This window comes from Echinops telfairi, unplaced genomic scaffold (genome assembly GCF_000313985.2).
Source record: "Echinops telfairi isolate 266 unplaced genomic scaffold, ASM31398v2 ScPeMD7_2291;HRSCAF=2852, whole genome shotgun sequence".
Taxonomy (NCBI): domain Eukaryota; kingdom Metazoa; phylum Chordata; class Mammalia; order Afrosoricida; family Tenrecidae; genus Echinops; species Echinops telfairi.
In genome coordinates this window covers 45480482-45487232 of record NW_022106189.1, presented here as the reverse complement: position 1 = coordinate 45487232, position 6751 = coordinate 45480482, and positions in this window count along the sequence as shown.

Below are 6751 nucleotides of genomic sequence, written 5' to 3'. Positions count from 1 at the left end.
AAAAAAGAGAAAGGAAAAAAAGGGGAAAAAAAAAAAAAAGAAATGGCCGATCATGGGGCCAGGATAAGGAAAGTACAGGACGGGCTGGGAACATCCTGTTGTGCTGGAAAGTAGGGATGTCTTCAAAGAGGGAAGGGGCCAGCGCCGAGGGGCTCAGGCCAGCGGGAGCAGCTCTATCTGACCAGGATGGGGCAACCGGAGCATCTGAATGAGTAACACTGTAACGTCGTGCATAAACCCAGAACGAAAACACCCACACCGAAGTGCGCATCTGCCTGCCTGTGTCGACGTGTTCCGCGCACAGACAAGGGCCAGCCATCACGGCGGCTACAAGCTCGCAGCGAGCTTCCTTAAGCACGGATATCAAAACGTGAAACATCGGCTGTTTCTCGACACGCCCACCATCTAGGTCGTCCGACTTCTGGAGGCGATGTTTCCCTCTAGCCCTTCCCCCAAAGACGTCCATGCTCCTCCATCTACACCCCATTTAAACACCACATTGGGCATCCTCATGGGATTCTAACGGTGCTCCCCTGAAATGTCCCTGGAGTTCGGGGAGCAGGAAGAATTTGAAGGAGGGAGACCAGGGCTGGACGGGGTCAGTTCCCCAGTGAAATCCTGGCAGGATCTACCTGACCTCAAAGAACATTGATGTGCGTTGCCACGGTGGGCAAAACCTTTTCCTTGCCGGTGCAGTTTTTTATTTCATGGGAACTTCTTTGCAACAAGCACCCATAATCCTCCTGTGCCCCTCCAGAAGATCTAACGGGATGACGCCCTCTGGAGTCCCCCAAAAATGCTGCTATGACCGCCGATGCGGATATTTCTGCCTTGAGGTGAACCGGCCCGGCAAGGTCCCCTCCCAGAAACCACCGTGGTGACTGAACCTCCTTTAGTTTCAAAGACACTCTAATGAGGCTACATGTACGGCAGAGAGAACTCGCCACAGCCATCAGACAAACCCAACTGAGGAAGGGGCTCCCGAGGAGCTACCTGCCTGACCACGGGTTTAGTCAGAGGCCAGAACCGTAAGAGGCAGAGACAAGGTGAGGCGCTGGTCCCCATCAGAGGGAACTACAGGGAAGTGGGGATGGAACACAGTCCCCGACCCAGGGATGTTTTTTGGCCATAATGTTCTTCGCTCGGCTTATCGGTGCCATCAGAGTCAGGGCTGCGGCTCAGATAATAGGCTGCATGGGCGTTCATTTCCCAGCCTAGATTAGGGTACTAGGGTCCTGTAAGGAGATGTCTTGTTCTTCCTGACAGGATGTCCTTGTCCATGGGGAGCGCACGCTGTGGGGCTGAGAGATAAAGGGGTCTCTCATCTGTGATTCACTCTTAAATCATCTAGAACAGAGAGAGACCGATAACGTCAACGTGGGTAGAAAGTTGGTCTCTGGGTAAGAGGTGGATGGGAGGCTCTCTGTACTATCCCTGCAACTTGTGTGCAAGTCTGACAGGATGATTAAGTTAAAAGGTGTTGGGGGGGTTTTGTTTTGTTTTTTAAGTCTGGTTAGAAATCAAAGGCTGGGATGGATGGATGGATTGTGATAAGAGTCATATGAACCCCTAATAAAACGATTAAAAAAAAAGAAATCAAAGGCTGGAGTGGACACACACACACACCCCTGCTCCTGCTATCCAAGGCTTGGATTTCCTTTTGGAATAACTAGGGAAGGGCTTTAGAGGAGCAAGAAAAGTCCTTGGCACGCTGACGACATTCGTGAAAATACTGATCCTAGAGTCTGAGCCCTGGTGGCATAGTGGGTTAGGGGCTGGGCTGCTGTGTTAACCCCAAGGTCAGCAGTTTGAACCTGCCAGCTGATCTTCAGGAGGAAGATGAGACTTTCACTCCCACAGGGTTCACAGCCTTGGAAGCCCACAGGGGTGGTCCTGCCCGTCCTGTAGGGTGGCCATGAGCTGGAACGGCCTTGATGGCCATGGGCTTGCTTGTTTGGGTTGTTGTGGACCCACAGCCACTTGCATTCATTATGTGAGGCAGTTTTCCAGAAGCTTCCAAAACCCCGGGTTAGCTGGTGCCATCCTTCTAACAAAGCCCTGGCTGTGTAGTGATGGCATATTGTGCCGTTAACCACGGAGTGAGCAGTTCAAAACCACCAGGCGCACCGCAGGAGAAAGAGGGGCTTCCTGCACCCATAGAGAGTGAGTCTCTGTCCTATAGGGACTCGGTGGCCGTGAGTGAGATTCTTCTAAACACCCTGCAGAGTAGGGCCTGTGGTCATTCCATTTTATACATCAGACAACGGAGGCAGAGAGGGGCTGACTAACTCGCCCAAGGCCTCACAGGTAACGAGTGGAGGAGCTGGGGTGTGGATTTGGATGAAGACCCCTGTCCTGCCCACCCCTCCTCCCCCCAGACGGTGTCTTCTTGGGAAGATTTCAAAAGTTCAAACGGAGAAGGGCTGACTAGGAAAATTAGCGGGAGGCCTGCAGTCAGAGGCTGACGCTGCCCCAGGCGCCCATTCTGAGGCACAGCCCTGCTGGAGGAGAGGCATGGGGGCCAACGTGACTCGCCCCCAAGCCCAGCGTCCAGGAGGCGTCCTGTGAGAAAGCCGCTAAGCTAAGCTTGCTGCTCAGCCGGCAGAATATGTGTCTCCCCATTGTCGGATGCTCCCAATTCCTGTCCACCTTCGCTGGAAGCTGAGTCTTTGCCAATGGGAGGAGTTGAAAGACCTCAAGATAAAATCTACGTCAAGGGCGTCTGGGAGAATTGGCACACAATTCTCATCCTCACCAGCACCTATTGTTTTCCTGTTGAAAACCCTCGCCATTGTCATGTGGTGAGGTGGCATCTCTTGGTGGTTTGATGCGCTTCTCCCTGGTGACCAGTGAATCTGAGCATCTTTGGAAGTGATTGCTGGGTGCTCAAAAGCCCTCTGGGGTGAGAGGTCTGCTTAAAGCCTGCGCCCCTGGGTTCATGTGCAAAATGCGGCCTATGCGGCCCGTCCTTGCAATCACCCCCTCTTCCTTCCTGGAGCATAAGGGACCTGCCAGAGGCAAAGCAGCATGCTGGGACCGCTGGAACAAATGCTACATGCTGAGGGTGGTTCCGGTGCCTCTGGACTGTCTGCCTTGAACTTCTTGTGCCAGGAAAAGGAGCCACCCTGGACGACTGGAGGGTTTGTTTACTGGTGTGGATCTTGAATACAATGCTGATGATCTGACCTATCAGCCCCCACCCACATTACAATTAACCATGGCTTTCAAAAGAACACATGCGGTTGTGACTGGGTTTCTGTTACATGCAGCCAAATGCATCCCTAACTAACACTTGGACAAATAGTAGAATCTGAGGCTCTGTGATGCTCCAATTAGAATCTGAGGCCCGGCAGGTAATTGAACGAGACCTGTGCCCATCAAGAGGAGAGAGCATGTGCTGGTCTCCTCCCCAGCTCCTGGCATGCATCAGGTACTGGCACAGCACACGCCTTCACTCCTTCCTGAATTGAGCAGTGGTGGCAATGGACCTACCCTAGCGGTATCCTTTGGACCACAGTCACCACTGGTGTGAGAAGGTGGAAGCAGGTCAGCCGGGCACCCTCTGGCTAACGTCTGGCCTGCTCCCGCCAGTGTGGCCGAGCCTGGGACACTGGCCAGCCATTGCCTGAGGGAACTGGTTTACAGACCTGTCTCTCTGGCTGTCAGATGAAGTCCACCACTAGTTCAGCTAACTGAGACAGATGGTCACTCAGAACGCCTGCCTTCGCCCCAAAAGGATGACTATTTTTCACAGTCTAAAAGAGGCAAGGGTGGCAAGACTTTGTCTTACAAACTTAGGACATTCTGTCAGGGGACACCAGTCCCCGGAAAAGGATATCAGGCTTGGCAAAGTGGAGTGGCCGTGAAAAAGAGGAAGCCCCTCAACAAGATGGATTGACCTAGCGGCTGCAATGATGGGCGCTACCAGGGGAGTAACTATGAGGATGGCCCGGACCGAGCAGTGTCTCACTGGATAGTACATAGGGTTGCTATGGTCAGAACCAACCCCACGGCACCTGACAACGACTGACGCTTAGAGGGGGCCCCTGGTGGCGCTGTAGGTTACGTGTAGGGCTCTCAGTTGCACGGTCAGAGGTTGGAGCCCACCAGCCGCTCAGCAGGAGAAAGACTTGGCTTTCTACTCCCATCCCGATTCACTCTTAGACACCCTCAGAAGCAGTCCTACCCTGTCCTGCAGGGTCACTGTGAGTCAGAATTGACTCAGTGGCACTGCGTTTTGTTTCTTGAGAGGATGGCAGTCCAGGGCAGGTGTAGTAGTTACATAATCTGGTGTCAATTTGGGACTTGATAGGATTAAGAGTGAAAGGGTGGAGTCTACTCTGTCAATCGGATCATAGCCAATGAGGCCTCTGTGTGGGCGTGGCCTTCTCCTCAGAATTCTGGAAAATCCTGGTTTTGCTCCTTGGAGGCGGGTGAGACTACACCCTGGAGAAGCTACATGGGCCTACCCTGATGCAACCAGACCTCTGGAGCGGGAGAAGCCACAGAGAGACCCTGCCAGTGCTGAGATGTTTACAATGCCACTGGATCCACAAGACTTCCCACCCACTGGCCTGTGATCCTCCTGTATTTGGCACCATTGTGTGTATTGCGTGAGTGTGAAGAGGGCTTTATAGATTGGTAACAGACATATGGGATAAAATCGAATTTATGGACTTGATCTGGACTGGGCTGGGATGTTTTCTCAATATTCAACTGCTCTTGTCTATAAAGCTCTTTCTTATATACACATGAGTGTCTATGAATTTATTTCTCTAGTCAACTGGACTGACACAGCAGGCTTTGGTTTGGTATAAAAAAAGCAAAAAAGGTGAAAGGAGATGGGCTACCAAAAACCAAACCAAACAGCCGAATGAAACGCCACTGTGGCAGGAGCACCTGGGTGGCTACCACTTGGCTACTACTGGGTGGCTACCGAGTGGTGCCTCTTTTCTTACTTTTTTTGTGTGTGTGTGTGCCTATTTTCTAGGATGACGCAGTCATGGTGTGGGGACCCATGGGGAGGACTCCCCAGGGAACTGGGGGTTGAAGCTGGGAACTCTAATCAGGGAAGGGGTCTAAAAGTTGACCTAACCCAAACTAGGTCAAGCTGCGGCCACTGTGTCTGCTGTGCCAGTGCCCAGATGCTTCTCCGGCTTCTCCTTGCATTCTCCTGGTGACGGGCAGCTCACCCTGCCCTTCGTGTGTGGGGGCCGTCTTGTCTTTGGACGGTTCTCCCAGTTAGGAAGCTCTGTCTGCCTGGTGGGAATCTGTCTCTCCATGACAGGCACTCATTGGAATTAAAAACAAAAGTAAAAATCCGCCACCATCAAGTTCATTCCAACTCACAGGGGCCTGGAGGACCGGGAGAACGGCCCTGTGGGGATCCGAGAGTGGGCCATGTCATGGGATGGACCGCCTCATCTTTCTCCCGCTGGAATGAGGGCAACAAAACACAAGGCCCAGAGGGGCCCAGAGGCTGCGTGCGGCGCAGTCTCTTTACTCCTTCTCCCCACTCTCTGGGGAAGACACTATGGGTGATCTCAGGAGTCTGGCAGCCCAGTAGTTAAGTGCTCAGCCATTAACCACAAGGCCGGTGGTTCAAACCCACCAGCTGCTCCTTGGGAGAAAGACGAGGCTGTCTGCTTCTGTCGAGATAGATAGCCTTGGAAACCCAATGGGGGCAGAGCTGCTCTGCCCGACAGGGTTGCTGTGAGTTGGAACTGACTGGGTGGCAGGGGGCTGGCGTTCCTGTGGGAGACCCCAGCTGCATTCCCGGCCACGGTCCCTCACGCAGTCACTGCCCGTCAGCCAGCAGAGGTATGTATGTTGCTACGATGCTGAATGGGCTTCAACAGGGCATTTAAACTGAGACAGACAAGGAAGAAAGACCTGGCGCTCCAATTCTGAACATCAACCAAAGAAAAAAGCCCACAGATCATAACCGGTCCAGCCTGCCACTGGTCACACCGGCAGCTTCCAACCTGCGGTGAGCGGGGTCCCAGCTCAAAGGCAGCTAACAGCATTTCCACTTGTGTTAGGGCCCACCCTGCCAAACCTGCTGCCATCGGGCCAGTCCCCCCTCATAGGCACCCCCTACAGGGGTTTCCTGGGCTTGTCTTGAGATGGTGCCTCTAATGTAGCCTGGTGATTAGCATACCTGACAGACACAGCTCACCTGGTAGCATCACACTCACTGCCTCCGTGCCCATTCTGACTCGCAGTGACTCTACAGGACAGGGTAGAACCGCCCCTGTGGATTTCTGAGGCTGTGAACCTTTACACGAGCAGAACACCCTGTCTTTCTCCCTTGGAGCGGCGGGTGGTTTTGAACAGCTGACCTTGGGATTAGCAGCCCAACACAACCCCCGCCAGGACTCCTTGGCGCTTGGGGTAAAAGTGGAGTCAAGGAAGTCAAGGGGAGCGCGTGACAAGGTCTTGGCTGTCCCGCCCCACATCACAGACCATTCAGCTGTGCCCATCACAGATGCACGGTCCAGAGGCATTTTAGACATCAAGCCATGTTTTATTTAAACAGCACGGCCCCTCCCCACACCCAGCACACACACACATGAAAACATTTACAATTGGTGCTTAGGAAACAGTAAAAATCATTGTTTTTCATAGAAAAAAAAAGCACACAGGTGAACTGAGGGCTGCATGAGCCAACAGACGGTGTGGACACTCAGCAGGGGGGTGGCCACGCAACAGGGGCCAAGAGCAGACGGTGGGAGCACTTCCCTGTAGCGGG